A 13688-nucleotide genomic window follows, 5' to 3' on the forward strand; every position below is an offset into this window, starting at 1 on the left:
GACTCAGTGAAGAAATAATTCTCTGTCACAGGAACAGCAACAGTATCATCCACAGAATTGGGCAACAGGGCTTCAAGAACATCTGAAGCAGCTATCACATTAGATGTAGCAAGATCCACTTCCTGAAGATGAGATTGGGCTTCCTCCACCTTCTCAGCCACAGGAACCACCACAGGAGCATTAGACACCTCTCCGACAGGGACCCCAAATGCAGATTTCTTGCACAAAAGAGGTAATATAGAGTTCAATGCCTCATCAGAGACCTCCTCCTCATTCACAGATGGCTCAGCTGCAACTGAAGATGTTTTTTTTGCAACATCAGCATAGGAAGGCTTCACTCTATCAAGCCCCTGAAACATCTTCAAAGGACACATCCTGCACAGATGACTTGAAGAACCACACAGGTCACAGGTCCGGCGTTTACTACAGTGGGCAACAAGATGATCCTCCTCACCGCAATTTCGACATCTGGCACCTGGGCAATTTTCAGCAATGTGACCAAACAGGTTGCAACTACGGCAAAAAAGAGGCATGTCATCATAGTATAGGAAACCTCTATTTCTACCAATGGCGAAAGTCTGTGGAGGGTGTTTCTTTCCACCAATACCTAATTCATCAGGCACAAACCGCACCCAGAACCTGCGCTTTCCATTGAAAGTCCCAAACTGATTCTTCAGCTTGCTACCTCCTTGAACATCATCAAAGTAGCGACAAAGAAACAGACGAATTTCCACATCAGTGACCCAAGGGTTGTACATATCTACTGTCACCGGGATTCTTCTCTCCCTCTGCACACAGGCAACAAATTTCATGCCAACCAACTCTGGAGCAGCAGCCATATCAATAGTCCGTTGATAGCAGGTCTGTAAATAATGCTCATCGGTGAAAGCCACATCAAAAATTCCTCTTGAAGGGAATGACTGAACACAATGCAAACTTGCTCTTGGCATCTTCAAAACACCCTCCAAAACCACCTGCTGGACATGAGCCAAACCAATCTTCTCTCGAAAGTCCTCAGAGATCAACACCCGAAGTTTATGGGGAACATTTGGCACATTGGTAGCCATATTTGCCCTATTACCTCTTTAGGCTGGATTTCAGAGCGCCCCCCCAAAAGCAGCATGTGGCTGAAGTCCAGGGACGATGCCACAAGGCCAAGGGGACGGCCCTACTACCCAGTTGCTCTACGCCTAAGGAGTAGCCACCCCCCCCAATAGCAGCAGGAGCCCAAACCCCAAAGGGAAAGGACCCCAGGCCGAAGGAGCAGGTCTCCAGGCAGCAAACCAAGACCAAGACCAAGCACAGAAAACTGCACTTGATCCAAGCCAAAGGCCCGAGAAGCAACCTCAGCTGATCGTTTCGGCCTTCTGTGGGCCTCGTCAGTGAGGTGCAGTCGCATTTCTCTAAGGGCATGTGTGCAAGGAGTCCACGTCTGGTTTCCCCTTTTACTCTTAGGGAGACCCAAGAGCAATTTGCATAAATATAAAAAGAGAGAGAGATGCACTCAGCTGAGACAGAACAAAAGCTGGAAAAACTTCCGTGCCTGTTCATTTTTGGGTGCCACTCAGGGTGCATACTCTTTTAGCACACTATGCCCCTTCACAGAGAAAAAATATCCTGTAGCATATCAGTCTGACCCTGCCCAATGACAGTCCAGCACCGAAATACCAGGCAATTCTTCTCTGAACAAGAGAAACAACAACCCCAGACGATCGTTTCGGCCTTCTGTGGGCCTCGTCAGTGAGGTGCAGTCGCATCTCTCTAAGGGCATGTGTGCAAGGAGTCCACGTCTGGTTTCCCCTTTTACTCTTAGGGAGACCCAAGAGCAATTTGCATAAATATAAAAATGAACAGGCACGGAAGTTTTTCCAGCTTTTGTTCTGTCTCAGCTGAGTGCATCTCTCTCTCTCTTTTTATTTATGCAAATTGCTCTTGGGGCTCCCCAAGAGTAAAAGGGGAAACCAGACGTGGACTCCTTGCACACATGCCCTTAGAGAGATGCGACTGCACCTCACTGACGAGGCCCACAGAAGGCCGAAACGATCGTCTGGGGTTGTTGTTTCTCTTGTTCAGAGAAGAATTGCCTGGTATTTCGGCGCTGGACTGTCATTGGGCAGGGTCAGACTGATATGCTACAGGATATTTTTTCTCTGTGAAGGGGCATAGTGTGCTAAAAGAGTATGCACCCTGAGTGACACACTATAATAAAATGAACAGGCACGGAAGTTTTTCCAGCTTTTGTTCTGTCTCAGCTGAGTGCATCTCTCTCTCTCTTTTTATTTATGCAAATTCTTACATAAATTATGTTTTCTTTCATGTAATCGGCAAGAGTCCATGAGCTAGTGACGTATGGGATAGCAAATACCCAAGATGTGGAACTCCACGCAAGAGTCACTAGAGAGGGAGGGATAAAAATAAAGACAGCCAATTCCGCTGAAAAAATAATCCACAACCCAAATCAAAAAGTTTTAATCATATAATGAAAAAAACTGAAAATATAAGCAGAAGAATAAAAACTGAAACAGCTGCCTGAAGTATTTTTCTACCAAAAACTGAAGAAAAAAAAAACATCAAAATGGTAGAATTTAGGAAAAAATAAGCAAAGAAGATCAAGTTGCTGCTTTGCAAATCTGATCAACAGAAGCTTCTTTCTAAAAAACACAGGAAGTGGAAACTGACCTAGTAGAATGAGCCGTAATCCTCTGAGGCGGGGAATTACCCGACTCCAAATAAGCATGAAGAATCAAAAGCTTTAACCAAGATGCCAAAGAAATGGCAGAAGCCTTCTGACCTTTCCTAGAACTGAAAAAGATAACAAATAGACTAGAAGTCTTCCTGAAAGTAGCTTCAACATAATATTTCGAACTCTTACCACATCCAAAGAATGTAAGGATATCTCCAGAGAATTCTTAGGATTAGGACACAAAGAAGGGACAACAATTTCTCTACTAATGTTGTTAAAGTTCACAACTTTAGGAAAAAATTAAAACGAAGTCCGCAAAAACCGCCTTGCCCTGATGAAAAATCAGAAAAATCAGAATTTATGCTTACCTGATAAATTACATTCTCTTGCGGTGTATCCAGTTCACGGATTCATCCTTTACTTGTGGGATATTCTCATTCCCTACAGGATGTAGCAAAGAGAGCACACAGCAAAGCTGTCCATATAGCTCCCCCTCTAGCTCCACCCCCCAGTCATTCGACCAAAGGTTAGGAAGAAAAAGGAGAAACCATAGGGTGCAGTGGCCGTTAACTGGATACACCGCAAGAGAAAGTAATTTATCAGGTAAGCATAAATTCTGTTTTCTCTTGCAAGGTGTATCCAGTCCTTTACTTGTGGGATACCAATACCAAAGCTTTAGGACACAGATGAAGGGAGGGAACAAGACAGGTACCTTAAACGGAAGGCACCACTGTTTGAAAAACCTTTCTCCCAAAAATAGCCTTCGAAGAAGCAAAAGTATCAAATTTGTAAAATTTGGCAAAAGTATGCAGTGAAGACCAAGTCGCTGCCTTACAAATCTGTTCAACAGAAGCCTCATTTTTGAAAGCCCATGTGGAAGCCACTGCTCTGGTAGAATGAGCAGTAATTCTTTCAGGAGGCTGCTGGCCAGTAGTCTCATAGGCCAATCGGATGATGCTTTTCAGCCAAAAGGAAAGAGAGGTAGCAGTCGCTTTCTGACCTCTCCTCTTACCAGAATAGATAACAAACAAGGAAGATGTTTGTCTGAAATCCTTAGTTGCTTGTAAATAGAACTTTAAAGCACGAACTACATCAAGATTGTGTAATAGACGTTCCTTCTTCGAAGATGGATTAGGACACAGAGAAGGAACAACTATTTCCTGGTTAATATTCTTGTTAGAAACAACTTTAGGAAGAAAACCAGGCTTGGTACGCAAAACTACCTTATCTGCGTGGAACACCAGGTAAGGTGAATCACACTGTAAGGCAGATAATTCTGAAACTCATCGAGCAGAAGAGATAGCTATCAAAAACAAAACTTTCCAAGATAACAACTTAATGTCTATGGAATGTAAAGGTTCAAACGGAACCCCTTGAAGAACTGAAAGAACTAGATTCAAACTCCATGGCGGAGCCACAGGTTTATAGACAGGCTTGATTCTGACTAAAGCCTGAGCAAACGCTTGAACGTCTGGTACCTCTGCCAGACGCTTGTGTAACAGGATAGACAAAGCAGATATTTGTCCTTTTAAGGAACTAGCTGACAATCCTTTCTCCAGTCCTTCTTGGAGAAAGGACAATATCCTGGGAATCCTAATCTTACTCCATGAGTAACCCTTGGATTCACACCAACAAAGATATTTCCGCCATATCTTATGGTAGATTTTCCTGGTGACAGGATTTCTAGCCTGAATCAGAGTATCTATAACTGACTCAGAGAATCCACGCTTTGATAGAATTAAGCGTTCAATCTCCAAGCAGTCAGACGTAGAGAAACTAAATTTGGATGCTTGAACGGACCCTGTATTAGAAGATCCTGCCTCATTAGCAGTGTCCATGGTGGGACAGATGACATGTCCACTAGGTCTGCATACCAAGTCCTGCGTGGCCACGCAGGCGCTATCAGAATCACCGAAGCCTTCTCCTGCTTGATTCTGGCAACCAGACACGGGAGGAGAGGAAACGGTGGAAAAACATAAGCCAGATTGAAGGACCAAGGCGCTGTTAGAGCATCTATCAATACCGCCTTGGGATCCCGGGACCTGGACCCGTAGAGAGGAAGTTTGGTGTTCTGACGGGACGCCATCAGATCCAACTCTGGGGTGCCCCCCATAGCTGAGTTAGCTGGGCAAATACCTCCGGGTGGAGTTCCCACTCCCCCGGGTGAAAAGTCTGATGACTTAGAAAATCCGCCTCCCAGTTGTCTACTCCTGGGATGTGAATTGCTGAGAGATGGCAGGAGTGATCCTCTGCCCACCTGATTATTTTGGTTACTTCCGTCATCGCTAGGGAACTCTTTGTCCCCCCCTGATGATTGACGTAAGCTACAGTTGTGATGTTGTCCGACTGAAATCTGATGAATTTGGCCGCCGCTGGTTGAGGCCATGCCTAAAGAGCGTTGAATATCGCCCTCAGTTCCAGAATGTTTATCGGGAGAAGAGTTTCTTCTCAAGACCATAAGCCCTGAGCTTTCAGGGAGTCCCAGACCGCACCCAGCCTAACAGACTGGCGTCGGTCGTTACGATGATCTATGTGGCCTGCGGAAACATATTCCCTGAGACAGGTGATCCTGAGACAACCACCAGAGAAAAGAATCTCTGGTCTCCTGGTCCAACTGAATTTAAGGAGACAAATCTGCATAATCCCCATTCCACTGTTTGAGCATGCATAGTTGCAGTGGTCTGAGGTTTATCCGAGCAAAAGGGACTATGTCCATTGCCGCAACCATTAGTCCGATTGTCTCCATGCACTGAGCCACAGATGGCCGAGGAATGGAATAAAGAGCTCGGCAAGTAGTTAAGAGTTTTAGCTTTCTGACCTCCGTCAGAAATATTTTCATTTCTACCGAGTCTATCAGGGTTCCTAGGAATGGAACTCTTGTGAGGGGGAGAGAGAACTCTTTTTGATGTTCACCTTCCACCCGTGAGACCTCAGAAAGGCCAATACAATCTCCGTGTGAGACTTGGTTCTTTGGAAAGTTGACGCCTGAATTAAGATGTCGTCTAGGTTAGAACCGCCAGGAGGGACCCTAGCACCTTTGTGAAAATTCTGGGAGCAGTGGCCAACCCGAAAGGAAGAGCCACAAACTGAAAATCCTTGTCCAGAAAGGCGAACCTGAGAAACTGGTGATGATCTTTGTGGATAGGATGTGCAGATACGCATCCTTTAGATCCACGGTAGTCATATATTGACCCTCCTGGATCACTGGTAAGATTGTCCGAATGATCTCCATCTTGAATGAATTTGTTTAGAATTTTGAGATCCAGGATTGGTCTGAAAGTTCCTTCTTTTTTTGGGAACCACAAACAGGTTTTAGTAAAACCCCAGTCCTTGTTCTGCAATTGGAACTGGGTGGATCACTCCCATTGTATGTAGATCTTCTACACAGCGTAAAAACACCTCTTTCTTTGTCTGATCTGTAGACAGACGAGAAATGTGGAACCTTCCCCTTGGAGGAGAGTCCTTGAATTCTAGAAGGTATCTCTGGGCTACAATCTCTAATGCCCAAGGATCGTGTACATCTCTTGCCCAGGCCTGAGCGAAGAGAGAGAGTCTGCCCCCTACTAGATCCGGTCCCGGATCGGGGGCTACCCCTTCATGCTGTCTTGGTGGCAGCTGCAGGCTTTTTGGCCTGTTTACCCTTATTCCAGCCCTGGCAAGGTTTCCAGTTTGCCTTGGGCTGTGAAGCGTTACCCTCTTGCTTTGCAGCCGGAGAGGATGAAATTGCGAAAGGAACGAAATTTAGCTTTGTTCTTTGTTTTAAAGGCTTTGTCCTGAGGGAGAGCATGGCCTTTTCCCCCAGTGATATCTGAAATAATCTCTTTCAATTCAGGCCCGAATAGGGTCTTCCCTTTGAAAGGAATGTTCAAAAGCATGGATTTAGACGACACATCGGCCGACCAGGACTTTAGCCATAGCGCCCTGCGCGCCAAAATGGCGAAACCTGAAATTTTTGCCGCTAACTTAGCTATTTGGAAAGCGGCGTCAGTGATAAAAGAATTAGCTAGCTTTAGAACTATCCATAATTTCCTCATATGAGGTCTCCGTCTGGAGCGAGTCTTCCAGCGCCTCAAACCAGAAAGCAGCTGCAGTTACAGGAATAATGCAGGCAATAGGTTGGAGAAGAAAACCTTGTTGAACAAAAATTTTCTTAAGTAAACCCTCTAAATTTTTTATCCATAGGGTCTTTAAAAGCACAACTGTCTTCAATTGGTATGGTTGTGCGTTTAGCTAGTGTAGAAACAGCCCCCTCCACCTTAGGGACCGTCTGCCACGAGTCCCGCATGGGGTCAGATATGGGGAACATTTTCTTAAAAACAGGAGGGGGGACAAAAGGGACACCTGGCCTATCCCACTCCCTAGTAACGATATCCGCAATCCTCTTAGGGACCGGAAACGCATCCGTGTAAACAGGGACCTCTAGGTACTTGTCCATTTTACACAATTTCTCTGGGATCACCAAAGGGTCACAGTCATCCAGAGTAGCTAATACCTCCCTAAGTAAAACACGGAGGTGTTCTAGTTTAAATTTAAAAGCCAATGTATCTGAATCTGTCTGGGGAGGAACCCTTCCTGAATCAGAGACTTCTCCCTCAGACATCAAATCCCTCGCTCCCACTTCAGAGCTGAGGGTATATCGAATACGGCTACCAAAGCGTCAGAATGCTCATAATCTGTTCTTAAAACGGAGCTATCACACTTTGCAGGTAACACGGGCAGTTTAGATAAGAAGGCTGTGAGAGAATTATCCATGACTGCCGCTAAGTCTTGTAATGTAAAAGGGTTAGACGCAATAGAGGTACTAGGCGTCGCTTGCGCGGGCGTAACTGGTTGTGACACTTGGGGAGAGGCAGACGGGCTACCCTCGTTACCTTCAGTCTGAGAATCATCTTGGGCCACATTCTTAAGTGCAACAATATGATCTTTAAAGTGTATAGACATATCAGTACAAGTGGGACACATTCTGAGAGGGGGTTCCACCATGGCTTCTAAACACATTGAACAAGGATTTTCCTTAGTTTCAGACATGTTTAACAGACTAGTAGAGTACACAAACAGACTTGGAATCACTTTAATCAAATAAAAAACACAATTTGAAAAAAAAAGTTACTGTGCCTTTAAGAGATAAAAAGAGCACACAATTTTACAAAACGGTGAAAAATGCAGCAATCTTTCTGAAATTTTCACAGTATGTAGCTAAAGCCTTAATAAGATTGCACCCCAAGTTTCAAAACGATTAACCCCTTAAAGCCCAAACCGGAGCAGCCTAAATCCAACACCTGGTTAAATCACTACAGCACCTTGCCACAGCCTTGCTGTGGCCCTACCTTCCCTTAGGGATCAGATTTGGGGGAATATAGCTTCTTTTATGCCCTCAAACATCAGCAGGACCCTCCATGTGAAACAGCATGAACTTCTCTGCAATTCTAACTGTGCATCTGAGGCAATTAGGCCCCTCCCACTCTACTCCGGAGCTGTAAGGCCTAGTAAATCACTCCTAAGTGACTAAAAAACAGCCATGTGGTAATAACCCCAGAAAAAAACCCAAAAGGGCTTTCAAAGTGTCTTGCAAAATGATTTTTCCTTAGCCAAACAATTGATTGCCCTGAATAAGTGTCAACCAGCATAATTAGCCCTATTATGTAAGCATTCAATTCCTTACTAAGTCTGTGAACATAGCTTACCCTCCCCTCCCCTCATGGGGATATTGTCAGTCTTCTAGCATTATCTCAGTCTTGTCTAGAAATAAATGACTGAACATACCTTATTGCAGATCACCCTGCAAACTGTTTCCCCCAACTGAAGTTTTCGGGTACTCCTCAGTCCTGTGTGGGAACAGCAGTGGATTTTAGTAACAACATGCTAAAATCATTTTCCTCTCAGCAGAAATCTTCATCACTTTTCTGCTAGAGAGTAAATAGTACAAACCGGTACCATTTAAAAATAACAAACTTTTGATTGAAGATAATAAAACTACAATTCTAACACCACATTCACTTTACACTCCCGAGAGAAACCCTAGTGCTTAGAGCCAGCAAAGACAATGACTGGGGGGTGGAACTAGAGGGGGAGCTATATGGACAGCTTTGCTGTGTGCTCTCTTTGCTACTTCCTGTAGGGAATGAGAATATCCCACAAGTAAAGGATGAATCTGTGAACTGGATACACCTTGCAAGAGAAAGGAGACTCACAAGAAAGAGCAGATAAAACAAACTCTTCTAGCAGAAGAGATGGCCAAAAGGAACAACACTTTCCAAGAAAGTAATTAATGTCCAGAAAATGCGTAGTCTCAAAACCAGATAAAGACTCCAAGGAGGAGAAATTGATTAATGACAGGTTTGATACGAACCAAAGCCTGTACAAAACAATAAATATCAGGAAGTTTAGCAATTTTTTTGTGGAACAGAACAGAAAGAGCAGAGATTTGTCCTTTCAAAGACCTTGCAGACAAACCCTTATCTAAACCATCCTGAAGAAACTGAAAAATTCTAGGAATTCTAAAAGAATGCCAAGAGAATTTATGAGAAGAACACCATAAAAATGTAAGTCTTCCAAACTCGATAATAAATCTTTCTAGACACAGATTTACGAGCCTGCAACATAGTTTTAATCACTGAGTCAGAGAAACTTCTATGACTAAGCATTCAATCTCCATACCATCAAATTTAATGAATTGAGATCCTGATAGAAAAACAAACCTTGAGATATAAGGTCTGGCCTTAATGGAAATGGCCAAGGTTGGCAACTGAACATCCGAACAAGATCCACATACCAAAACCTGAGCGGCCATGCTAGAGCCACCAGCAGCACAAACAATTACTTCATGATGATTTTGAAAATCACTCTTGGAAGAAGAACTAGAGGCGGAAAAATATAGGCAGGTTGATAACTCCAAGGAAGTGTCAATGCATCCAATGCTTCTGCCTGAGGATCCCTGGACCTAGATAGGTACCTGGGAAGTTTCTTGTTTAGATGAGATGCCATCAGATCTATTTCTGGAAGCCCGCATATCTGAACAACTTGAAAAAAAAAGACATCTGGGTGAAGAGACCATTCTCCCGGATGTAAAGCTTGATGACAAAGATAATCCGCTTCCCCATTGTCTATACCTGGGATATGGACCGCAGAAATTAGACAGGAGCTGGATTTTGCCCAAGCATAGCCTGACTGAGTCCCACCCTAATGATTGACATATGCCACAGTAGTGACATTGTCTGTCTGAAAACTAATAAACGTTTCTCTTTTCAAATAGAAGCCAAAACTGAAGAACTCTGAGAATCGCACGGAGTTCCAAATATTGATACATAATCTCGCCTCTTGAGATTTCCAAACCCCTAGTGCTGTCAGAGATCCCAAGACAGCTTCCCAACCTAAAAGACTCGCATCTGTTGTGATCACGGTCCAGGTTGGATGAACCAAAGAGACCCGTAGAACTATACGATAGTGATCTAACCACCAAGTCAAAGATAGTTGAATATTGGGATTCAAGGATATTAAATGTGATATCCTAGAATAATCCCTGCACCATTAATTCAGCATTAAAAACTGAAGAGGTTTCATATGAATAAGAGCAAAGAGAATCGAATCCAATGCTGCAGTCATAAGACCTAAAACTGCCATGCATATAGCTACTGAAGGAAATAATAGAGACTAGCTGAACCCAATAAAAATTGTATCTTGTCTGTTAGAAACAAAGACATTGACACAATCTATCTGGAAACCTAAAAAAAGGTGACCCTTGTCTTGAGGAATCAAGGAACTTTTGGTAAAAAGATCCTCCAACCATGTCCTTGAAGAAACAACAGAAGTTGAAACGTATGAGATTCTGCAGAACGAAAAGACTGAGCAAATACCACATATCGTCCAAATAAGGAAACACCGAGAACCTTTTGAAAAGATTCCTAGAGCTGTCGCTAGGCCAGAAAGGAAAAGCAACAAATTGGTAATGCTTGTCCAAAAAAGAGAATCTCTGAAAATGAAAATAATCTGAATGAAAACAGAATATGAAGATATGCATCCTGTCTAATGTAGGCAAATAATGCCCTTGCTGACCAAAAGGCAGAATAGACCATATAAACAGCATTCTGAAAGATGGTACTCTTACATGACTTTTCAAAAAGATTTTCTATCTTTGGGACAATGAATAGTTCTGAACAAAACCCCAGACCCCGTTCCTGAAATGGAACTGGTATGAATACCCCAGATAACTCCAGGTCTGAAACACACTTCAGGAAAGTCTGAGCCTTTACTGGAATATCTGTACCCCAATCTAAGAAGTTTGGACCGAATTGAACCAAACAACTTTAGAAAGTCTTAACCTGCCCCTTACCAGCTAAGTTGGAATAAGGGCCGCACCTTCATGCGAATTTGGGGGCTGACTTTGATCTTTTAAATGGCTTAAATTCATTCCATTTTGAAGAAAGCTTCCAATTAGAAACATGTTACTTGGGGAAGAATTAGGATTCCGTTCCTTATTAAGAACAAAAACGAATATAAACTTAAAATTTACTCTTAGAACTTAATCTTGAAGCAAAAAAACTCACTTCCCCAGAGTAACAGTTTAAAGTATTGAATCCAATTGTGAACCAAATAATTTATTACCTTGGAAAAATAGAAATCTGGATTTTAGAAATCAAATTGGCATTCCAAGATTTAAGTCACACAGTTCTAGCTAAAGACATAGATTTAACCTCAATTGTGAAAATATCAAAAAAAGACATCACAAATGAAATTATTAGCATGTTGAATCAAGTTAACAAAGCTAAACAAATCATAATCCGATACTTGTTGCGCTAAAGTATCCAACCAAAAAGTTGAAGCAGGCCTAAGAAAAGGACCTGAAAATAAAATAATTTTCCTTAGATAAGATACAAGTTTTCCATCTGAAGGAACTTAAAAATAAATACTATTTTCGCTTTTATGACTTGTGTTCCAAACATAAACCCATGTCTTACTGTGTAATTGCAGCATATATAAGCACATATTTACTTTTACTATATCATTGTTCTATGTATGTATATATTATGACGTGTAAAAAACCTGCATCAAGTGTGAAGAACATTAAACTTTAACTAAAATTTTAAGAAAAAAAAGGTTATAAGCGGAGAGGGAGCTAGCCAGCAACAAGAGCAGAAGCAGTTTCCAGCAGCTCTGCTCAAATATTGTTAATAATCGTTTATATAGGCGATATTTTCAGCTAAACTTGCCCTAATCCCAGCCTTGGGGCAGCTGTTTGGTGAAGAGGATCACTTTTTATGAAAGTCCACAAGTTCTGAGGAAGATCGTAGAGGGCCGGTTTACAGAACCAGGGAAAAAGTAGGAAAGGCCGCGGTTGCGGCCTACACCGGACCCCAACTCAAAAGTCACTGCGGGCGGAGCAAAAAAGAAAATCGGATTGGATAAGATCTAAGGGCTTCAGCGGACATACACCTTAGGACTAGGGTAAGAGCCCATTACTTTTATCCCTAATTATTGTCTAAATAAGACACAGCACCCAGAGCTCACAGACCTAAGCTGCAGTGGTCTCAAAGCAACCGGAGGTGAAATACAGTTAAGACACACCTGGGGAGAGTGCTGGCTTATTCTGGGGACTTGCAAATTATAACTATTTCATAAACTGTGTGGCAAGAAGATCCAAGAGAGGGGATTGTGGCGGGAAAGTCGCCATTTTTTCTCGACCTACACATATAACCTCTGCATCAAAACCTTCATAGTGTGCAAAAGTATCTATAGTGGTTGGGGTGTTTATTTACTAAAACTCTGTATATTACCATTGGAAAGACTGCTAATCAACTAGCCTGTGCAACGTTATAAAATACCACTATACAACAGTTTAGAGTTCTTGGAACTTTGAAAATAATTAGATCTCTGTCTCTCTCCCCCCCCCCCCTTTCCTGCCATCCTCTGTGGTGGTGGGTCATATCCCCAATTCCCTGCTCCGTGATCGTCCTGTGAGGACAAAGTCCCTGGGGAGAGAGACTATATGGCAGGACAAACCTAAGCAATCTACAGTACCTGAGAGGAGTGTTTGCTACAGTTAAAGGACTTTACAGACACCAGTGGCTTCCTCCCCAGCCCTGCAGGAGTTAGTTGGGCCTGGGTTGCCAAGGGAGCAGCACTCACTAAGCCTTAAAAACTGGCACCCTTTAGGTACATGCTGATTCATCTGTTGCAACCTGTTAAATATAGTGACATGGAGCTGAATTAAAAGCATACTTTACAGGCGGACTAAGTGGGGACCCTCTCCTATGCATTTATAACAAGTGCACTGATTGCTGTGGCTGGCCGGCGCTTTGTCAATAATTATTGATTTTTGGTTCCTGTTACCTGCTGTGATTCACCTAGTCTGACATGATGAAAGGAAGGAATCAGTCAGTCAAAGAATGTCTCTCTAGATCTCAGCTAAAAAAGAAACAAAGTGTTGGGGAATTTTCTGGAGATAGATTCCCAACCATCCTCCCCAAAAAGCCCCCATACAACTGCGGAAGGGGGTATACAGAGTAGCGATCTTCTATTGCAGATTAAGCAAATGTTTAAGGAAGAGATGAGGGCAGCTCTCTCAGAATTAAAACAGGACAGCTCAGAAATTGGAGATAGGACGGCAACTTTGGAGGATAAAATGGATGACATTGCGGAAGAAATACCTAATCTGCAAAATGTTATACAAACACAGCAGGAGCAGATACAAAGGCTGGAGGATGCATTGGAGGATCTAGAAAACAGATCCAGAAGATCTAATATTAGAATTCGAAATCTGCCAGAATCCTACACCAATCTACAAGATACTTTGCTAAAACTATTTCAGCAGTTAGTACCAGATACAGAACCTTCGTGGTTTCTAATGGACAGATCACACAGGGCGCTGGCCAGACCACCTACAACAGCTACAGCAAGAGATGTGATCATCAAGTTACATTACTATCATATCAAAGACCAAATCATGCAAGCAGTACGCAATGTCTCTAAAATAGCATTTGAAGGTCATACTTTACAGCTCTTCACAGAT

At 42.9% G+C, this 13688-nt stretch overlaps 1 protein-coding gene across 1 annotated transcript in view; it reads right to left on the minus strand.

Annotated features, from left to right (window-relative positions):
- METTL25 (methyltransferase like 25) overlaps positions 1-13688 on the minus strand; it is a gene marked incomplete in the record, with an annotated part of 826773 nt that overhangs the window by 562545 nt on the left and 250540 nt on the right.

The sequence above is a fragment of the Bombina bombina genome, chromosome 6 (assembly GCF_027579735.1).
Source record: "Bombina bombina isolate aBomBom1 chromosome 6, aBomBom1.pri, whole genome shotgun sequence".
Lineage (NCBI taxonomy): Eukaryota > Metazoa > Chordata > Amphibia > Anura > Bombinatoridae > Bombina > Bombina bombina.